At 34.4% G+C, this 22,439-nt stretch overlaps 1 protein-coding gene across 2 annotated transcripts in view; it reads right to left on the bottom strand.

Annotated features, from left to right (window-relative positions):
* ZFHX4 (zinc finger homeobox 4) overlaps nucleotides 1-22,439 on the bottom strand; it is a 180,841-nt gene that overhangs the window by 62,459 nt on the left and 95,943 nt on the right. The window lies entirely within an intron of this gene.

The following is a 22,439-nucleotide window of genomic DNA, read 5'->3' on the forward strand; positions in this document are numbered from 1 at the left end:
CTTGCTCCCCTCCCTACCACACACAAACAAAAATATTGATTCACATTCTTCCAGAAGAAAAGTCTACATTTTTGCTTCAGTACTAGACAGAGGAATTTCTCTTGCTCATAAATATCTTCAAGTAAATTTGTGTCTTTACTGTTAAATGCTATTGCTTACTGTTGGTCGACAGCACAAGTGTGCTGACAGGAATTAGTGAAAAATGTGCTATCATAGAAAATATCACACTTTTCAGTCTCAGAGCCACTAAAGGATACAAAAGGCTTCTTTGGCCTTACTCTGTGGATTGAGACTTCAAATATAAATAAGTACCATTAGACATAAAGAGTTTTTTATTATTTTCTCATATGTAATAAGGGCATTTACATTCTGAGGTGAATGTAGGAATAGGTTTGTAGGGAATGTTTTCCTGTTCTTATATTTCTTTTGAAAAACATATTGACTCTCAAAAAACAAATAACTATTTGAAAGTGTCTGTCCCTATAGTATAAAAATAATTCTGAAGCCTAAAGCTGATAATCTTGAATTCAAGGTACTGCAAAAGCCCACTATGTATACACAATTATGCACTCCGTAACCATACGATTTAATTCCAAAGTTTGTAAAGTCATATTTTCTAACTCAGAAGCACATTTTGTATCCTATCATACAGGGAATGCCCCAGTTAAACCATATTTCTTTAATGGCAGAACTTCAAATGTCATCTTGAGTTTCACAAAACCCTCTTTCTTTTTCAGAAGTAATTAGCTAAGGCAGAGTTTGTGTGGCAATTAAAAACCACTTGCTTGCAGAAGCTTGTAGGCATTATGTAATTTTTTTTTATGCTACAAGTACATATGCGTATTCTTGCCTCTAGCTTAAATACAGTGAATGTTGTAGTTGGTTGCACAGGAATTGTCTCAAGAACATTAAAGCAAGCCAAACACGATTGTATTCCAACTAAAATTGCTCTCTTTATACCGTGTATTGAAACTTGATAACTGTTGGTTATAAAATTCCTTTGATTTTCTGTAGGTAATAAAATACTTTGGCAATTACTATTGACAGTTCTGGATAATCTTGAAGGCTGCCTTGCCTGAAGAAGATGAGTGTTACAAATCACTCCACTGAAAGAGGGAAGAACAGCAGCAGGCAGCAGACAGGTTTCAATTTCACAATGCTGATTATCTCATTCTCGATTCTATGCATGCCTAAATCTGAGAATCCCTCAAGCAGCTATATGGACTTCTACTTTTAAAATGCCTATTACGCTTTCATACTTTTTCCTGCTTCCTGAAGAGTGCCATTTCGCCAAGCTTAAATAGCAGAAAATTGCACTGCTTTTCCTCTGCCCATCTCCTCAATCTCTATTAACCTGCACAAGAACAAAGGAGTATGATGGTCCAGCTATAGGTTGAGAAATAGGTTTGGAGTTGTTTTTCATATACTGCCATGCATATTTTTGACTCATAAATTCATTTTCAACAATCACCTTCTTTTAATACCTCAGCAAATGACTAAAAATGCCCTATTTTTTTTCAAACCTATATAAACGCGTGGGTCCTTGTTCAATCAATAGGAGCATGCTCCCACGCGCACATACGTTTTATTATTTACAGCAACGCCAAATGAAAGTACATGGTTATTAGAATGTGTCTTGATTTAAATAAAAGTGGTGAAAATGAAGCTGGCCCAAATGGAATTCTTTCTATTTCTGTTAGAAGAGAACAATAGGCTAGGAGCAGAGAGGAAAATGGTTGAAGCACCTGGTTCTAATGCTTGCAATAGGCCTTTATTAGATGTCATAAACTGAATGATGCATTACTCTGTGGACGACTTATAGCCCACAAATGTGGAGGTAAAATGGAGGACAAAGAGTTCTTTTAAAACAATAAGGTTAAACGGTCCTTTTAAATCAAACAATATTTATTAAACGCAGAAATCTTAATAACCTTAAGGAGATTTGTTCATTCTTCTAATTTTATACATTCCTGCCTTTCTCTTTTAAGGCTGAAGCTTTTGGTTGGATGTTAACAATAAACTACATCTTGCATAAGCATTATTTAAAGTCAGCTCTGAATGACAAATGCACTGTGAGAGAAAGGAGACATCTTTCTATTTTTCTTTTATTAAGAAAAGTTGAAGGCTCAACGTCCATTCTCTCCAGTCAATTAAGTTAAAAATTCACGTGTGTGACAACAACAACAACAACAACAAAAAGGTAACTTTGGCCATAGGAAACTGTTTTAAAATAAGGTCTGTTTTGCATTTAAAAAGATAAAAGAATGTTTTCTAAAATGACAATTGCTGGTTGGCCATCGATTTGGAGCTTTAATCTCATAGCCTGCTCAAATTTCCCATTATGTCTCACCAAGGCTTAGAAGGCCCGAGAGGCCGAACTGTGGCCTTCAACAAAAGTGGAGGGGGTTACAGCATTAAGAAACACAGCTGTTGCTCGCAAACTGCAAATGTTAGAATAACTCACTGCTTGTTTTTTCCTTGCTGCTAATAAAAACTTAAAGTGTTTTGCATGCTTTCTATAAACAGTGCACTTAAGTTTTATAATCTAGTACATCTTATTAAGCGTGAAGTCTGCTGATCCTTAAATTATTCATAACGTGGTCCAGACTGATTAAGATTGGCTTGTTAAGGAGCACAAGAAGCAATTAAACTGACAAGGCAGTGCGGCCTTGATGTATACATTTATTATCACAAGAATACCCAAAGTGAATGCCCTTATTAAGCAATGAATTTCACCTCACTGGCCTTCTACCATGGCTGCCACGGGCAGAGAGAGCGAGGAACAACATGTCAAAAGCTAACTCTGAGGAAATGCCTATCTTCAAGTGAAACCGATTTTGTAATGAACCTTTCAGTTCGCTCCTGAGGTAATAAATCCTGACTGGTGCATTAATTACTTGATAACATCCCATCAAAATGCAAATGCAGCACTTGACCCATAGGAATGGCTCACTAGCTGGTAACTCTTCAGGGTGGACATAAATTGTCTGTTTTCTCTTATCAAACAGGGCGTTTATTTCCATCTTGCTGGGGTGAATGTCACTTCTGCCACGCTCAGCCCCTCTGTGGCCTGACACCATCATTTGCAGAGGACTGTCAGGATGTGCCAACATCCTAATTGTGCGACTCCTTCACTTTGTACCTTTCAGGAGGAACGGCCCCTTCCCCCACCCCCTCGGCCCCTCCCCGCAACACACACACAAACACACGTGCACACTCCTTCCGAAGGAATCCAACATGTCAAGGACAAACAGCAACAGTGTTACAAAGGATAACCCGCACCTCTGCAGAACACACTAATCTTTCTTTTCAAAAGCAACACACCAAACTGGGAATTTCGTTCTTTGCAGTGATCCAGTGAAAGCTGAATGAATGCGAGAGGTATACAGGCAATATATGTAATTAGGCAGCGCACAGCGTAAGGCAGGAAGATGTTTCCTGAACCTATACTCACACCATGACGAGGACACATTTCTAGGTGGTGTTTTAATATTTTCACAAATAATCAATACTTCATTAAAGAAATAGAAATGGTACACTCTAGGCCTGAAAGAGTTAGTGAGATGAAAGGGAGAGTCAAAATGCCGCTTACCAAACACTCAAAAAATGTGTGAGAGTGAATCCCACTCTTGAGTGTTCTCTTAGCCTAGTGAAACAGATTCATTTAGTTATGGCAACTGTTTCCACGATGCATGTTAATAAGGATTTTTGTTTTCTATTGGCGCATTCAAAATTCTGATCTCCATCAATAGGTCTGACTCTCCCACCTGGGTCAACCTGCCTTCCAGTCGTGTTTATTTGTCTTGAAGGCTTGGTGAAAATCCTTAATTCAGGTTACTAGGCAACCCTGCAGGTGAGAAAATATAATGTTTGGCTGACTCCATTTTTGAATGCACACAGTGGCCTAATGCCTTCAAAATAGACTGCAAAGCATGTACTGATAATTCTCTGCTACATTCTCTAAAGGCGAGGTCAGAAGAAAATTAATTGATGCTGAAAATAATGACAGAAGGAGAGGCACCACTGAGACTTGGTGTGACTGGCATGTGATAATGTTAGCAAGGATCTCAGCATGTGACTGGACAGTGTGATGAAAAATATACCCTGTGCGAGGGAAAAACAAGTTACAAAACTTAATTAGTTTTTGACACTTCTTCATAACTTATTATCTTTTCATTTGGAACATTGCCTTGGGACATCCATACACAAGAAGAAATGAAACATTCTTATTGTAAATATGAAAGAAAGATGACTTTATATTGTGCCTCTCCTCTTTACATGTCCTTTTGAATAAACAAAATATCCTCTGCAGGCGAAAGGATATAAGGGAGAGGATGATGCAGATGCAACTGCTTTAAGTATGACGCCGTCTTAGTCAATGTATGATTCCATTACGCTGGATTATGCAATTTTGATTTTAAAAAAATGAGATGGCATCCAAATCAAATGTGGTCAAAATAAGGCTCTTAAATGGGAAGTCGTCAAATTATATCCCTGCTTGCAATAATGCTTCCTGTACAGCAAATGTATTTTTAATTCCTTTCCACTAAGGTTTATACCTAGAAGTAATTCACACTGATTACTAAATAACCCTTGTGAGTTGCTTTGTCTTTTGAATTTTAAAAAATACACTTGCCGTGAGCAATGAATTTCATAAACCAGCAGCTCTCATGCTTGATGAATCATTCTTATTTTATGCAGTGCTGTGTGATAGAGAACTGAGATAAAATATTCTATCCACAAGCTATTCGGTACAATTTATCATCAGCGGCTCACTAGTCCAGTGATAATACCTGGCTTGCAGATTGTAATGATCAGATTCTGTTTTTATTTCAAACAGGAGCAATTCTGAATACCAGAGTTTTTAATTTACATACATTAGTGAGGTTCAAATGTGGCAATAGCTACAAGCAAATTCACTTGCAAACTGAATGCTCGCCTTGCATAATGGGTTCCCTTTAGCAATTACTCACCAGTGAAGTACCCAGATAAAAATGAAAACAAAGAGAAAAAAGGAAAATCATGATACATACACCATAGTGTGGACTAGGATAATTACTGAACCACAGTGAAGGTCACGTTTATATCTGTTTTAGTAATGATTTTGTGTACCCTTCCTCTGTAGTGAATTCCTAATGCAATCCTCCTTTTATTCTATGATGCTATATTCTTTTTTTATCTGTAAATTCTTAAAGTTTCAATACTAGTTGTCTATCATAAAAAAAATGGCAATACATTACTAGTATTAGAAACGATTACTGATAACATCCTAAATGACTAAAATAGGGAAACATCTGCTAAACACACTAATCTCACACACACACATGTGCACACACACAAACCAAAACTCCACAAATTATACCAGGTCAAACATTTAGTAAAACCGACAGGCTTATAATAAAATACCTCTTATAGTTACATCACTTTTACACTGACCACAGTATTGAGCTTGAATTCCCAGCAGCATCATTACTAGACATTTTCTGCCACCTTTCTAAATCTGAAAAGCTTCCTACATTTAGTGAAGATTAGGTAATGCTACATCCAATCAATAGCAGCTATCAATTCTATACCTTGTTCAGCAGAACAAGTTGATTAAAGTAAGCAAAAAGGCTGACTAAATATTGTTTAAAATTAGATGTTCCTTAAAACTAACCTGTAGTTTTGAGAAAATATACTATTCCTAGACAATAACAAACACTGAGATTATGACATACACAATGAGAGTTGCTCATCTGCCATTTTTATCCCCATAATGTTATTGAAAAACCAGTACAGAGGCCCAAGTGTAGAACAGGAGCTTCATGTTCATTTTTCATTTCCAGACTCTGGATTGTTTATGACATGATCTTATGGTTATATAAATGAAATCTCTTTTTAGATTTATCAGCGATTTTCTAAAAATACCTATTTATCAGAGAGACCAATAATATTCTAAAGAAATCATAACACTGTCTCTGGAAAAAGTCATCTCCAAATTCATGTATTGGGCCCAGCAGAGTGGGTTTTCAATTTCCAAACCTGAGCAAACTGTGTAAAACCACTGATACTGCCCCTAGGATAAGTCATATTCATAAGCCATAGATGGACCAAACATACAACAAAATAGCTGGCCTGGCTGGTCTCCTGGTACCTGATTAACTGGCACAGAAGCTGTGGTCACAGTGGGCTCTGGTTGCCAGCCTGCGAAACAGTCCTAGATGCAGTCACTTTAAGCCAGAGCAGACTCAGTTTCCCTCCCCCCACCAATACTATCAAAACACAGACACACGTTACCTGTATCTGGGAAACGTTAGCCTTTGTTCGATATCAGTCAATGGATCTAACATTGCAGGGAGTCATATGAAAAAGACGGATAGGATGGGAATTCAGAAAATGGAACAAAAAAACCAAACCTCTATATTTATCATGCTTCACAGTGTGGTAAAACAGTCTGTCCTTTCTCTCCTCAGTTACGGAAACATTATCAGGAGGACTGGTAATAACTCTTTTTTTATAAAGTTACAAACAAGAAATTGGACACTGTTAAGTTTTCAGACCTACCCAGGGTTCTGGCTTTCAAATTCTCCAGGGCAGTGTGGTTAGACAATTACAGCTGGTCTAGTTCTTCCAGGCAACGCTCCACCACGGAAGTGTTATGGTCCATCCGTGTAACTATGCTGACGCTCATCTTCACCACCCGAAGCCCGGCTGAAAGTGTGGTGATCAAGGGAATTAAGGAAATAAGACAAATCCTGGGATACGTTCGAAAGCCCCAAGGATAGATCTTGATCCCTGACAATTTATGTCTATAATAAAGGATCAAAAATACAGATTTTATTCTTACACTAGAGAGTTTTCTAGAAAATGTACTTTCTTAAAGTTATACTATAATGACAAAACTCCAATTCATATTAAGTGTTAGTACACATCTATCAATATATCTACATCTATCTGTTGATATGGTAATCAGCTATATCTTCTCTATTCTAAAATGATACAATTTTTAACCTGCATATAATGGCTGTCTCACCTAAGCTGCATAAAGTGATATAATTTCTATAAATTTTCAATTTTTCAATTATTTCCCTATATAAGCTGTCCACTCAAGTCAGTTGATGTGCTTTCCTGTCCTACATTAACTTTAAAATTAAGTCTTACAGACTTTGACAATTCCAGGATCAGGTCCAAATATCCTTTCTATAAATTGATATCTTTCTCCTGCTCCCAAGCAAAACTCTCCAGGACTTTTGGCCTTCCACACTCCATTCCTTTGAATCCTTTTTTTCCTAACACAATATTTGTGATGAAACTTTTGGTTTAACAGTTTTCACAATGGTACTTAGAATAGCCCTTAGTTTGTATTTCATGAAAATCGAACATAAGCCTTTAACTAACAAAACAAGCCAAGATTGAACAACCTAGGGCAGCTTGGACAGCAGAGACTAGTACTTCATATAAATACCTGAATAACTTTTTTTGTTTCACTAGAGATGGGGTCTAGCTATGTTGTCCAGGCTAGAGTGCAGTGGCTATTCACAGGCATGCTCACAGCGCACCGCAGCCTCAAACTCCTGGCCTCCAGCAATCCTCTGGATCTTACTGCCTCAGCCTCCTATGTAGCTGGGACTACAGACAGGAATGCAACCTGTGCTGGCTGAATACCTGAATGAATCACTTTTATTATGAAGATCAAGAAAACTTAAAATTAACATAGCTATTCTTTTCTGTGGTGACTACTTTACTTTTTTTCCTACATTGTCAAATGGAAGGAGGACTTTATTTTCTAAACTCAGATTTTCATTGATTTTTATTTTATCATTTGTCCTTCTATTATCAGGTATAATTACAGTGGAGAAAGAAGGAATGAAACAGCTGGGGCTGCATCTTGTCTTCCATTTTCCCTGGGACTTGAAGAGACTACTTATATGATTTCTCCTGGAGGAAGCTGCTACTTTGTACTTGAGTCTCTGCTAGCAGGCTGACAGCTGGCCCAGAGACAACTTGACTGTGTAAATGTCTACTGAGATGGGCTTCAACTGGGGAGAAGCTTGATTTGTCCACTAAAGAATGACAGGCCAGCCACTTTCTCCATCTCTTTCCATTTTAACTAGATTTAAAGAAGGTTGGCAGGACTTTTTGCTAGTTACATAATCATGTATTAATAAAATATATTAATATTAAAAGCCTAACTTTAAGCAGAACTATGAACCTACGTGTAATTTTTTTTGAGTGGATGGTTTTGTACTTGAGTTAAACCAGAAATTTGATTCTTAAAAAAAATTGGGGAGTATTGAGCCTAAAAAGAGAGAACAATTATGGTCTCCTGTATAGAAGACTTTTCTAGCTTAGTTTTATCATCTAGAGGGTATACGGGAGTTACAGTTCATTGTTGTGATTCTATTGCTGTTCATGTGCTCTGAAGGCCAAAAGTTATAACAACAGGGGGATACATTGCCACTGAGTAAAAGAAATCTGTGGTCATATATGAAAGAGATCTCTCCAAATAACACTTTCCTGGATCCTGTATGTACGAACCTCTTTTCATATATCAGATATATGAATAGCAACAACAAAAACCTCTTTTTATAATTTCAGTTAAAAAATTGAAAATCTATGCATTAATTTTAATATGACTGCAGAAAATTCTAACCTTCCAGCTACAGTGGTACAAAGGTATTTCCAACTCAAAAAATTATTTTTAAAATTAATAAAAGAAGACACCTAAATCTGAGTCTTTCCATGCCAACTTCACTTCCACGTAAATATTTATAGCTGAGCCATAAACCCTTGAAAAGATGTGCTTTTAATAGAAGTCAGAGAGACATCACTATAATGGAGGGAAAAGTTCTGTTAAGATAAAATACTTAAAATGCTGGTTGGGTTTATGACTCAGAAAAGAAAGGTCCAGTGGGCATCAGGTCAGGTTTTCCTATTCAAGAGGATCAATTTTAAGTGAAGTGCATTAATTACTTCAACGGTGACTTTTAAAGAGCTTTCCTAATCAAAATAGTCTTAAGACTCAAGTATTACCCCTATTTTTCTCCTAACTTACTGATTTTATTTAAGTATATAGTTGATTCTTCAATAATGCCGATCTTAATATTACTACCATGATTATTGTTTAAAAAAAACAAAAGAAAGGAAAAAAAAAAAGAAAAAGGAGAAGGAAAGAAAAGGAAAGGAATGAAAAAGAAAAAGGAACAAAATGAAATTACAGACCAAACTCTTTTTAATAGTCTTTTTACATGACTATTCTTTTAAATGAGTCCACCAAAAATGGCAAATGTTTTATGGCTTCTGATCTTAGAAAAGGTAGGTAAAATGAAATCATTTTTACAGTAGCCAATACACTCCCCTCCAAATTCATCTGTTGGACTTACAGAAGGCCAAAAGCAAATCAAGGCATGTTTCTGAAAACAAGTCTACTTTTTAAAAGATATGACTTCGCATCGAAGACTTCATTCTATTTACAATTTGAAATCAAGTAGAGATTTTTCATGTCAAAATTGTTTCACTTTTAAAAACTGTTCTTACAGTAAGAAAAATCTCTTTAAAAATTATTTGATAAATCAAGAAATATATAGACATACATGGCATGATTTAAAATAATTTTAAATACATATATTTGAGAAAATCTCTATATATGCCACCTCCAGTATTGCCTTTTTTTTTTTTTTCCTTAAAGGCAATCCCTACTTCACCTCTAATAAAAGGCAGAGGAAACTAAAACGTTCCTTGGGAGGTAACTATAATTCCTTCTCATTCTGTGCCTCATTCTGTGGTTCACATGAGGCGGAAGCAGTGGAATAATGCCCATTGTTATTGTATGGTTACAGTGTCCTGCGAGTCTGGACAAGTTATTAGGTCAGACACTAACTTCCTCAGTAGAAAAATGATGTGTTCTCCTTTGTGCTCTCTTCAGTAATGGCTGGAGTCAGTGCTAATTAAGGCCCTGCGGCAATGTGGTTCCAGAGAGGTCAGGGACTTCTTTCTGACACCTAAACAGTGCTCAACTCAAAGGAACTGCCCCTAATCTGAAATGATGTGATGTAGAGCTGGCCTTTCAGATTCACCGTATATTTAAAGGAAAATGACAGTTAATGGCAGGGGTGTCAAAAAAGAGCAGATGGAGGAGCTAAGAAAAATGTCACTCTGTGGTTAAGTTTACCTGCAATTAGTTACTCTACTTAAGAACCAGTAGACAATAGAGCCCTGGGCACCTTGTTACAACTTTGGTATTTCTAACATGTTGAGAAGAAGAAATCTGCATCAGGCAACTCTCTGGGATATATAACTTCCAACAAACCAAAGAACTGTTTGCTTAAAGATCTGTCCGATGTCAGACCTTCCTTTCCCCAGGAAACATACCATCATGCCCAGTGGTCTTCCAGAATGATTAAACCATACTCTTTATTAGTGGTTGTATTAATGATAACACAAATAATGAAGTCAAAAAAAGAGAACACTTTGTTAAATTTCTTATTGGGAATAAACCATTGTGGTAATTAATCTTGGAGTCATTTTCTTCTGCCCCTTGAGGCACAGAACTTGAGAAACTGAAGCAATATTCAAAAGAGAACCAAGATTTATTGTCAGTTAGTTTTAATAGACACCTGCACAGCTTACTAATTACTTCAAAACTGTAAAGTCTGTTGGCACAAATCCATTCCTCACTTTTTTTAAACATTCCCCGCCCCCCCCGCCCCAACTACACACCCATGACACACCTGCATGCCATGAATTGACATTGTATTTATCCCATGATTTCTTGTTGCTGTTACATTATAGAATCACTTTTCATAATAGAACAGCTGAGGTTTGACCAGAGCTCTGGCCATATAGCATTTGGTTTTGGAAGTGTTTGTAATTGATTCTAAAAATTTCTTCCACAGCAAATGAATATTTGTAACCAAGTCCCCAAATCCTTTGAAAAAATACAATTCAAATTTGAAAAGTACATCTGCAGGCTTAAAGCATTCATAGTTGTATAGCTACTAGGTAAATATTAAAATCATGATGTATATTCATTCATAATATCCTATATGTTAAGTGGTACAAGGTTTTTGTGTAAAAGATAAATTTTTCATAATATAATGTGCAACTTTAATACATACTGAATCTTATACATTGTAATATCTATGTAAAATATTACTAAACATAGAATTTTAAGAGGTTAGAGATAGTTTATGCCACAACCTTCTTTTTACAGGTGAGGAAATAGAATCTCTGAGATGTTAGGTGATTTTACCCAGTTAATAGTAAGACTGAGATTAAAATCCTGTTTCTTACATACTCATATCGAATAGTGATTTTCCTTCCTTACTCTGCCACCGCGTCTTCCTCAAATCAGTTCAGTACTTTATACAAAGAATGAAGTTCTTCAAACATTGAAATATAGTAAAGATAGCTGGACATAAAAAATATGTCCTCAAATTTATGCAGATATGGTATTAATATTACTTATAAATACATTAAACCACATCTAAATTTTACCATTTATCTAAACAGTTTTCTACATTAAAACCCAAACCTTCTACTTTAAAACATAAGAATTCTAGAGGTTTTTCCCCAAATTTTACTTAAATGCATTAGACTAATGTTTACCTTTGAAAAAGCTAATGTTGTAGGCCACCGCGTAAACTCTGAAGGTGTGTGATAGACACCCAAAGTGGCCAGAGTCAGCAGTGCCAGGGAGAATTTATAAAGTAAGATTCTTGCAACTCTTGAAATTCAGAAAAATGCCTGGATGATTGAAAAGGACCTCAGTGAATAGCAAGGAAAAGATGCATTTTTGGTCAAAGAGAAGTGGGGGATCTTTTGTGCTATTTTAAACCAGTTTTTGATTCTGTTTTTGACTTCTTGTGTGTGTGTGTGTGTGTGTGTGTGTGTGTGTGTTTTAGCAAATCAGAATAAAATATTAAGCAAAAGAACTTATCTAAAGTTTTTTCCTTTAATTTTACTAAGAAACAATCTACCAAAAAGAAAACTGCAAGGTGTAGGCCTCCCGGCCCCTTTAAAAATTCTTCTCTGGTTGAGTGGCTGTTACTCAACCAAGGCAGACCCCAGTAATCCATTCTCCTGTGCTCAGGCAAGCTGGATGGAAACTCAAACTTTGCCCCTGGGAACCTAAAAGGTAGCAAGCTCCTGTAACTGAATTATTCCAACTTGGGAATTATGCTGCTGGATTTAAAAGGGGGCTGTCCTTTACATTACAAAAAAAAAAAAAAAAATACACACACACACACACACACACACACACACACACCCCAAATAGCCAAGAGAAAGATAACTAATGATACTGGTTCAACAAGTCCCCAAAACTCAGAGCCAGAGATTTTATTCCTTTCAAAGAAGCTCAAACTTGATTCATTAGTAGAGAATTAAATATTGTCAGTGTTTCAGTTTTAAATCTTAGCATCAAAGTTTTACCTCAACCTAATATCTCCTTACATAAAGATTTTTGGAAAAATATGTTTCGAGAAGGACTGAATTTTGTCTTTTATTTTTTATATTCAAGTACTTTAGTCTGTTAACCTTTTAATAATATCATTTTTAATAATAACTCATTACGGTGCTGCTTGGTAACAATTAAGCGTATGTGATTCGTGTTAGATAAAAACCCCAGCTCCGTCAGTTCTCAACTTTGTGACTTTGTCACATTACTTGATATCTGTGCCTCAGTTTCTTAGCATGAAAATCAGAGATAGTAATAACTTTCTTCTCAATTTGGCTGTGATAAAGTTAAATGAATTAATGCATTTAAAGTATGTCACTGTGCCCAACACAGAGTAAATAATCAATAAATTATTACTATTATTAGAAAAAGTTGTGGACCACTTTTATTGTAAACTGTACTTTCTCAACCACTTAATTATATATAAACAATTTATAAAAATACATTCAGACATGTAGAACAACTTTTCCAGGCCTTTCTATATGAAAATATAGATAAGTATCAATAGAACAACTCATATATTTTGACATAAATAACAAAGTAATAAGAAAGAGAATCATTTAGAAGTTGCTACAGTGTTACAGCAAAATCAAATCTGAAAAAAAATCAAGCAAATATTATACATTTTAAGGGAAATTCAAATATTTACATAGCAAACTGTAATGTCTCAGAAGATGCAGTTGTGCATTAAAATTTGAAAAATTATTTTTCTAAATGCATATGCATATATATTTACATATTTATATGACAGGCTACAAAGACACTAATGGAACAGGCTATTATTTTTAAAACAATTTAACACTATTTTCAGTTCCATTAATAGCACAGAAATTAAACTTTTAAAACCCTTCACAAACAAATCAAGATAATTCAGATCTCAAATCTACAAATTAAAATGGAGATTTGGTAATTACCTAATTTGATTAATGGAGATGAATAAACTAGATAATTCTGACCCATAGATCCATGCTGATCCTGAAATGCTTACTTTGACTGTATAAATCAATTTAAACTGGTTAAATGCTAAATGTACTGTCTTCACAGCATAAAGTGAAAATGAGATTCTGCAGTCATTTACTTATCTTTATTAATGCAGAAAGCTAAAAACAATTGCGTGCCATGATATGCACATATTTATTTCCTGACAAAATATTGTTTTTGCACAACACAGATAAAGTCTAAGGCTCACTCATTATCTTTTGTAATTTTGCTCTATGATTCCCATTAGAGCACTTCATACAAATGTTTCTTTCAAATTGCTCTATTATGTCGTAATCAAAAGACGGAATTTAGCCAAAATGTTTGTTTACCATCTTGTAGACAGTCAAAACAGTCTGTTGGTGCACTCTTTGATATTAATTCCCACTCATCCAGGAGTGGATTTTGGCCAAAACGCTTGATTGCTCTTTTGAGGACTTTTACAATCATATGTTAGTTTAGTCTTACATGAGCCAACAGCCATGCAATAATGGAAGTCACTTAATATCAGCCAGCTGATTTCTCTGTCTACCACATAATGACAAATAAATACTTTGGTTGTAAACTTTCCAGAATGCAAAATAACACACTGGTGTGAAATAAATGTTTTCATGAATTATTTTATTGGAGTATCCAATTTAATCATCAAGGCAATGTTGACAGTAAGCTAAAATAATCTGATCAGTTCAATCAAAAATAAAGCAGCACAGTAATCATGATCAGGTTAAACAATTTACTTAGTATGGTCCAGACCCCAGACCCTCACTTTGAATATTTCCTTTTTTCCTTTGTATACAAAGAACCAAAAACCTGGCTCTTCATAACAAATTGGGATTATTTGATGTGATATTGTATAGATCTCATAATAAGTGACTGTGAGCAACACTGATTAGGGAGAAACTCAGTTTTCAACTAGTCAGTTGTCATATGTCTCCAAATACTCAAAAACAGCATTTCAACATCCAAGGCCTACTTGACCAAAACTAACCCAGAAACCATTAGTGTTAATCCACCGGAGTCCCTACTGTAAATTGAACAGCATGGAACATATATTAGAAGCAGAAGACATATTAAAAAATATTGGAATATAGACTGAGAGCCAAGATGCAAGATTAGAACAAATATAGTTAATAATCAAGAATTAAATTCAATTTGCAATTGAGTGCCAAGACGTATGACACTACAAGATCACGGGTGAGGGATGTATATCATTATGGTTGAGGTTTTGAGGAATGGGAAAGGAATGGTAGCCTATAAAAAGATACAGAAGATTGTTAAGGAAAGGAGAATAGTGGTTCTAGAAATATAGAAAACACTTAGTGAAGACGAGGAGAAGATTATGAGCATGTGGTTCATGATGGGAAGAAAGTGAGGAAGAAATAAGGTTTCCTAGCTGGGGACGACTATGTTGCTGTCCAGCCTAACACCTTCCCTTAATAGTAAGATTCCAAACTCCTTAGGTCTCCTTGATCTCTGACAGTTACTATTTGTGTAACTATCAGGCAAGTTATTTAGCCTAAAAATATTCTTAATTTCCTCACCTGTAAAATGAGGAATGTGATGGTACCACTTGCTTACCATTACTACGAGGAACAATTGAGCTTGTATATGTAAAGTACTTAGAATAGTGACTGTCATGTAGACATTGGATCGTAAAGGCCTGCTATCTCATCAGCATCATCACTATCATTATTAATTATTAATTATCTTTCCCTGAGTCTAGTTTATGGTTTCAGTCTTATTTTCCAATTTTGCTTCCTCATCATGTGCCCTGTATCTCAGCCAAACTGCCCTACTGACCTCTCCAACACACCCTGTGGTTTTCAAACTCAGAGCCTTTGCTTACCATGTTTTACTTTATCTGGAGTATCATTACCTAACCACTTCCCTCTTCTCCTGTTGAAAATCTGCCCATATTTCAAGGCTCCTTTATCCTGCAGTCATCCATTTAGTTTCAGATTTATATATTAGCTACTTCGGGCTCTCATAACCCTGTTTTTACTCATCTTATAACACTTGATCACATTTATCCCATTTTCCCCTTAAACTATAAACTGGAATGCAAAGACATTTTTTGGTTGGGGCCTCATACAATACTATGTCAATAAGAAGTCATTAAATCTTTGCTGAATCCAAAACAATATAAAAGAGTTAAAAATATGGGATATATATTATGCATTTATACATAGTGATTATGCTACTTACAAGAAAAGAGAATGCATACCCCTGAGTTAACAGACTTGACTATCCACCTACAGCAAATTAAATATATTGGTCATTTGATCTTCCTAGAAAATGACAATCATGCTATGATTAGTTACTGCCAATAAATCTCATGCTTTGAGCTTTGCTTGATCATGGTGAACAAACAACCCTGAACCTCCTTTTCACAACAAAAGTGTTGTGAACAATGGCATAGTCTTACCAAGGGGCTTCTGATTTTCAAATTGCAATCAGTGATGCCTGCCCAAAATTCCACCTTTGGAAACTCAAATGTCATAGTTTTTTTCTTTTTTGCTTTTTGTAACAAAAACTTAATTATTATTTATATGTTAAATAAAAACTTAGCTGGGAGTATAAAACATTATTTTGCATATTTCTTATTTTTTAGGGCTTAGTTATCAAGAGATATTAAAACAAAACCTAGTATACACTATAGATTCTAAAAGATATCACTATTAAAATATCAACACTTAAAATTTGACATATTTTATGTATCTACTATTTACTATATAATGTTACCTTTTGTCTTACCAAAGCTAATATCCTCAAAAAATTTTTCACTAGATTACGTGTTACAAGCTTACAGTCATCTCTTTATCTAAAATGCTCAAAAAGTAAAATTCATGGCCATCAGGTACTATATATCAGGTACTACACATGAAACTGTCCTATATATTGTTAGTAGTTTTCCCAGATGAGGAGAACAGCTAGTGGAGGAAAGAAGAGAATGACAAAGAGAATTTTGTCTTTAATTTTGAATAGCAGGGGACTATCATGGAAATGCTTTCTATTTTTTTTTTTTTTTTTTTTTTTTTAGTTCTGTCTCAAAATGTTCTTTCCTTATAGAATGTTAATTTCTAGAATGCAGTTAAAAGCATGAATTCTAGAGTCAGACTAATTTTCAAGTCCAGCTCTAGTACTGGGATAATGAAACTATGTAAAATCTGCAAATAAACTTGACCTCTCTAAACCTCAGTTTCCTCATCTGTAAAACAGGAATAATAATAATATCTGCATCATAGAGTTAGTTAGAGAATTACAGGAGTTGAGGAAATCAAGGACAAACAAATATTTGCTTTTGTAATTATCTTCAGTGAGCCAATTCATATTCAGAGTCAAAATTTGAATTGACTTACTGGTAATAGATAACCAATTTAGTAGCAGAGGACATATGCAAAGAAATTAGAGAACATTTAAGCCAAACAACCACTTGCATCCGAACTATCCACGTAATTGAGAAAAACATGCCACCTTAGTCTAAATTCTTTGAATAATTGCCTCAATTCCCCATCTCACTTGGCATCTATAGACAAGGTTTTAATGTCCAGTATCCACTGAAAGTCTTTGTATTTCAAATAAAAATAATAGCTGCCATCAAGTATGTTAATGTCTATAATCATTGTAATTTTTGTAAATTATAACTGTCAGTAGTCACAAACCTACCCAATGAAAACATAAGGTAACAATTTAGCCTTTATATTACTATTCTCAGAAAAGAAGAGCCACTTGTAGGAAACTTAAGTAGGAAGGCAAATTTACAACATTTATTTTAAAAATAGAGTTTTTTCCTCCCCTCTCCCAGTAGTATTATTTCTAAGGTAATATTTGCTGGCAACCATCTGCAGCCAAAATTTTACCACTGTTGTCAATTCCCATTATAGGGTAAAGATCCACAATGTTACTTTAGTTTCTATAGACAATATTTAAAGAATATGTTCAAAATATCCAAAATATCATAAAACCATTTTCACTAATAGTCAGACTTTCAACTATGTTGCTGCCCCATATGAATAAAATTCATTTGACTCAGTATGGTAGGGTCTCGTAAACATTACAATTTTCTTCATTATAGAAAATTACTCTGGAAGGATATGGGCTTTACATTATAAATTTATGTAAAAACAATTACATCTTTGGCCCTGATGATTAAAATTTATTTTAGTCTGGATTAACATAGGGTATTAAAATTTCATCAGATATTTCCTAGGTTAAAAGATAGTAACAAATTTAAATATTTGCATTTATTAGAAGTGAAGAGATCTAATTAATATTAACTGTGGGTTGTATATCTCATAGTTTTATTTTATTGGACTTTGTCATTTTAATGACACCAAATGTGATCAAGTAAAAGAATATAAAAAATAAAAAAAAGTAAAAGAATATAGGTAGCCTAATTAGAATATGTATTGGCACGTTCTGTTAAGGTGTGATAGTCTGGGGAGAAAAGTAGGAATTAAAGCTGATCCAGTATTTTATTACATTTAAACATAAAAATTCACTTGAGAATTTTTTTTTAGTTTTTAGAAGAATAATTCTCATTATGCCTAAGAATGGACCTTTGAAGGATGCTTGTTTTTGTTAATTACAGGCTGCTTGGATGTTTAAATACGTCATAGACTTTAAGTCTAAAGGTAACCCTGCAGTGTTCCTTCTATATATTCTAACTGTCCTCAAAATAATTACAGAGTGGAGCTTGACTGTCATTCATGGGTATCTATTCCATTGTTTGAGGAGAAAAAGAAAATGGCGGCCCACACATTAGCACATCACCCATGGCTAGGGCAATGACAAGACAGATTAGGATGTATATTAAATCTCACACATGACTGCCTTTCTGTATCAAGGTAAAAAAATACTTGTTCTTACATACATTAGGGACCAGTGTTGGTTTGACATCTACATTAATATTGACAGCATATCAACATTTTTTCTGCATTTACTGAGCCAATAACTAGTCTAAACCTGGTAAAACTTAGATAACAGAAATGAAAAAAAATATTTAGCAGGCAGCCTTATTTTCTCATATCTAAAAAAATATTTAACCCTCAAATAGCGCTGGGCTTTTATAAATTATCAATCCTAGAGCAATACATCAACTGACATACACAGCTGTGACTTGGTAATCTAATCTCATTTGTCAAACAAGAAATTTGGTAGATAAAGAATAGTTCTAGAAAAAGAAACTCCTGCACAGACAATAACATAAATATTATATGCATAGGAGACTGATTATTTTAAAAAGCTGGATTACCACCATTACATTACTTCATCTTTTATACATTATTTTCACAGACAAGAGGAAATTGCTAGGTAATAATTCTGCCTCAAAATAACCACAGATGAGAAACACACATAAAGCTTACAAAAATGGAACATACCCAGTTGCTTAATTTATTTGAGATTTTTAAAACATACTTATTTGTATTTACCATGTTGAGAATTGGAAGCCCCATGTGAATTGAGTTAGAGAAGAAAAGTCATTATTTACTTTGTTTTAAAATATTACAAAACTAAACAAAAGCCCATCTTTATTTCAAGGTAATATCTTGGTTTCATTAATAATTAAATGTTGTTCTCCAATGATGGCTATTTTACACTCTGCTTTGAAACATGTTAGCCTTACTATTGTTCTCAAAGATACTATAATGCTTTTAAGGTGCACACATATTTTATATACATTACACAAGAATGCTGCAAAAATGAAACAGTCATTTATTCCTAGCCTCACAGTATCACTGAATAGGGAGAGAAATCAGTATATACTTTTTTTTTTACAAAAAGAAAACAACACTAGAATCTGTTATTCTTCCAAAGCTTATATTCAGATGGCTAGTATTTCCATTTTAGTAATTAAGCTATGGTGGGAAGCATTCTGGAGCTCCAATATTCAGGAGAAACAAAATCACAAAACAACCAAGCGAAGTTCTTTTTATTTTGAATGCATCATGCAACAGCACTTGAAGGGGCTGTTCATCTCCAAAGTCACACGAGCTTTCATTAAAACATGCCTTTGATAAAAGACTACCTTTCTCCCTTTTCCAGCACTCTACGGAAGATGATTCAGGTTAAAGTGATGTTCTTAGTAATAATTATCTCTATAAGATCCATGCTATCATTTATGTAAGTCCTTGAAAATGATGCCATTTCGCGAGGCCATGACAAAATTGCATCGTGATTATAAGCCCTTCCATCAGGCAACCCTACTAGTAAACAATGGCAGGAATAAGAGGCCTTTCTATGCTCTTCTGCTAATGCTATGCTAGCCTCTCGGAGCAAGACATATGTAAAAGAAAAGATGGAGAGAAATGCCTGGCGTAGAAGAGTAACTTGCACTCTAGTGCTTGAGATGTTTATAGCATGTAAGCTGATTAATTAATACCTATACAGTCCCTGAAAATGTTAAAGGATCATTTTAACAAGAGATGAAACTATCATGATTATGAGAGGCATGTTCTGTCCTTCAGCAGGGGTCGTTTTTATGTTCAACAAAGTGATGTGAAATTAACTATTTTCATAAACCGATGGTCTTTAGGATAATGGTTTGTACTTTTTAATTTCCTTTTGGAAGTACATCATGCCAAATGTCAGCAATGTCAATAGTCTTCATTAGAAGTTGTCTATTATTGTTGGGGACATTTTTTACAGATATCCAGTTGTTTCCCAATATTATAAATGGAAAGCAGAAAAGTTTAAGAAGGTACAGAAAGATAAAAATTTAATATACTAAATCAAGGGAAAATGAATCCATATCAAATTCCAAGATTGAAAACTTAAGGCTTAAAGTATTCATTATTTCTTTTCATCTCCACTGCATTGCTATCTTTAAATAGCAATGTAATCTTTATTCTCACAGAAAACATCTTTTGTTCCTAAACCTTATTCTTAACAAGGGGTAAGTGATGCCCCATTTATAACATTTTCAATTCATAGAGTCCACATGTGGCTATGTACTAGCATAGCCAGACCAAGTGTACATTTCAAAAAAAAACTAAACCTCATAAATCTCCAGAAATTCCTCACATCTATTATGTTTACCTTCTGCTGCTGATGAGCCTGTTGGGCTCTGTACAGAGGAAATTACAAGCGCTCCAGAAGATTTGGCAAGAAGATGCTAGAAGAAACAATGGGCAAAAAAAAAAAAAAAAAAAAAAAAAAAAAAAAAAAAAAAAAAAAAATTCTTAACTGAAGCATCATATCCAGCTTTGGCTACCATTTACATATTTGAGATTACAGCTAGTAAAATAGAAATTCCATTGAAATGGAATAAATTGTTTTCTAAAATCCCTATCTGATTACTGCTGGTGATGTCTGAAATTAAACATGTTAAGCTACACTCAATATACTTTATGGAATTCAATTGAAGGCTAATGTTCTTATTGAAAATCTGTCTGTTTATACAATTTTCCAACTAGGAACCAAGGTACGTGTATCCACCTAAAACTTTTACTCCTAGCCTTGTGATCACTTTCCTGTTAATCTATATTACCAAACAAATCTCTCTTTCCTTAATAGATGTTTGGAGGCTGTTGTAACAGCTGCTAACTAATAAGGAAATGCCAGTAGAAATATTTTATAGTCACACGTTCAAATATCACTGGAAATTTGCTTATAGTTGATGCCAAGGGAAATGCTTATGTTTAAGGCATATCCTGCATAGTGATAAAAAATTAATAGGCCAAAAATCCTCCACCCAAATTATGTATACGAAATGCCAAAACAATCAAATGAAAAGTAAAAACAGCCTATCAGGCTTTTATTTTTTTCTTGACTCATCCTAAATATCAATTTTTCCACCAAGTTCATTGGTTATTTTGTCATTTTGAAGACAAAGTCTTATAAACCACGTGAGAAAATGGTCTTAAAGAAAACTTGATAACTCTTGGATTGAAAGGGGACTTTATATTCTTAAAGTTTTTTAAGTAGATAATTGCTATTTGTGATTACAGTTTATTCATTACAATGATAAAAATGAATAACTAATAATGTGCAGATTCTTTTAGCAGAAATCACTCTTGAAATAAAGTTAGAGGTAAAAGCTACTCCTAAGGAACAAACAGAAGAATATAAAACAACAAAAACCACTGGATGAATATCAGTAGTTTACAACTCTACTTAAAAAGCGAAAATCACAATTCAACATATCTTAGCACAGAGAGAAGTCATGAAGTAATCATTTAACCTCAACCACACAACTTACCAAATCATATCTAACTACTGGCCCATGCACATATGTGATGTACTAAACCAATTATCTCTTCCTGTACAATTCCCTACCTGCTAAAATCATCCAGAAATAGGCAAACCAAGGTCCTGTATGAAGTCAATCCAACTAAAGAAATACATTTCATCACTGTAAAACAAAATCCGGTACTTAAGAAATTTAATATGAATGTGTCCCACTTCAAATTGGAAAGAAAGACAATAGGATTGATCCAGTGCTTTCTCCAGAATGCCATAGCTGAGTTTTGCTATTTCCTCCAAAGTACAGTCTACCTTTATCAAAAAAAAAAAAAGTATTCGTTACACTCATAGTATCTATGCTTATCTCTGAAAATCACTACAGTGCCTTTACAATGTTTAGTCCTACATGCCTTTAGAATTGTTTGGCATTTAGCCAAAACAGAGCTTGAGAAGGCTAGATAAGAGCCAACTGTTAAAAAGAAATTAGAAAAAAAAAATTCCATTCTAATGAATAAAAACTGCTAAACCAAGGAGTGTTAGCAAGGGACTTATAAAAGATATGGCATGGGTTATTAAAACATCATCCTCAGTATAAGAATTATTCCTCACTGATATCATTTGGTTTATCAAATGTTAACCTCTTTCTTATACTCCTTCCTTACTTTTCTACAACCACTGGGTAGTAAAGGAAGCTCACTTGTGCCCTGAGTAAAAGCATACTGACAAAATTAATTGGACAGGTTTTATGCAGATGTCTCACACTTTGATAGAGATCTTCATCTTAAAAGTGAGTCATTTTAAGCACATTGCAAGACATAGAAAACAAAAAAATAAAAGATTT

This window comes from Eulemur rufifrons, chromosome 3, assembly GCF_041146395.1.
Source record: "Eulemur rufifrons isolate Redbay chromosome 3, OSU_ERuf_1, whole genome shotgun sequence".
In the NCBI taxonomy this organism is placed as follows: domain Eukaryota; kingdom Metazoa; phylum Chordata; class Mammalia; order Primates; family Lemuridae; genus Eulemur; species Eulemur rufifrons.